The sequence below is a fragment of the Cyprinodon variegatus genome, unplaced genomic scaffold (genome assembly GCF_000732505.1).
Source record: "Cyprinodon variegatus isolate N-32 unplaced genomic scaffold, C_variegatus-1.0 Scaffold376, whole genome shotgun sequence".
Taxonomy (NCBI): Eukaryota; Metazoa; Chordata; class Actinopteri; order Cyprinodontiformes; family Cyprinodontidae; genus Cyprinodon; species Cyprinodon variegatus.
Genome location: NW_015150829.1, coordinates 706,763 through 708,503, shown reverse-complemented (window position 1 = coordinate 708,503; position 1,741 = coordinate 706,763).

Here is a 1,741-nt window from a genome sequence, read left to right as displayed (position 1 = left end):
TGAAGCATTTAGGTTTAGACCAAACAAGAAATCCATTTGAGACAAGCCCACAGAAAACTGGTTTGGATGCCTTTGGATTCCTCCACATCATCAGGGTAAAGTTTTTATTTTTATGTTTTGCTCTGAAGGCCAAATTATTTCTGATACCGACCATGAACCCTTAAACTCACAGGTTGAGCTTCAAGAAAGCTTTAATTAAATCCTCTGTTCCTGTTCTCTCAAATCTCTGTAATATTTTTTTGTCAAAAAAAAGCCCAAATTGCCAAACATTGTTGCAGAGCTACTTCTCATTTCAACTTTAATTAACTCTGCCACTCACTTTTGCATTGCACTGAAAAATCACTCTGAGCATTTTGGTTGCATTCAAGTATTTACTTCCAAACCAGTGGCACAGTTAATTGTCTAACCTCATGCAGTCTGTTGAGATGCTGTCTTGGGGTGTTGCCACAGTCTCTAGAGTAGAAGTTTTGTCAAAAGTAATCAGAAAACAAAAAAATCAGCTTCTTTGAAAACAAACATAATGTGAACAAACCGAACAGGAAGCATGAGGTATACTTTTTACCTCTCTAGCTGTAAAGCACGTCATATTTCCAATTAAGGGATTATTACGGATGTTTCTCCACACAGTTTCAGCACCACTGAAGCTCAGCTTAGTTTGATTCCAGCAGTCCCTTAAGAAGAGGCTGGTCAGACTGAATGACCTCCAGGAGGTGGAGGTCAGTCTGCTAACACTCGATGATCTCCGGTTTAAAATATTCTGCACCAATTACAGCAGGGGAGGAGTTCCCAGAATACAGCAGACATTTTCTGTTACCATAACGGTCAAAGTTGCAGCTGCAACAAAACAATGTACAATTGATGCACTTTAATTTCTCCCAGAACATCAGTTTATTATCGTTGACATTCCAACGACTGGCTGCTATCACATGCGTAGGTATCTGATCAAACTCAGGTTCTGCCTGCTCCTTTACAGACTGATACAAAGTGCAGATCGGATCAGCCCGATCTTTTCCTATTTTCTGGTGATCGGAGCTCGGCTACATTAGCTGATGAGTCGTACTTTATGGCAACTGCCATAAAGTACTGCTAGTTACAGTTGACAGTAGCTGTCCAATACAAACCTTGGTGATTGTTCCAATCAAGCATGTCAGAAGTGTGGAAATATTTTACTCTCGAGAGTGAAGACTGTCATAATGCCACTTACAATGTCTGCAACATGGCAATATCAAGAGGATGTAGCAGCAGAGCTACATTTAACACCACAAACTTGATTCGTTATCTAAAGACAAAACATCATGATGTGTATGGACTTTATGATGAGAGACAAATACTCCAACAAAAACCATAGGGCAAAAACGAATACAGAAAGGCTTGATGAATCATTTGCTCCTGAAAACCAGCCCATCTCAGTAGCTGAGAATGGCGGACTTAACCACCTGCTGGAGGTTTTTGACCCACCCCAATCTCCGCCTTCAAGACACTACATTGCCGACAGTCATACCAGAGCTGTATGAAAAAGCTACAAGAAACAATGCAAAGTCATTTGAGCCGGAATGTTCTTTTTAGTTTCACTACAGATATTTGGAGCGCAGACGTTTGCCCGATTTCTCGACTGAGCCTCACAGTTAATCCCGAAAGTTGTGATTTAAAGGGTGCCGTGCTACTAACCTGACTCCGCCAGATGGATTTGCTCCGCATATCCATCTGGAAACCTTCTGTTGAAGTAATTTTGGGAAGGGGC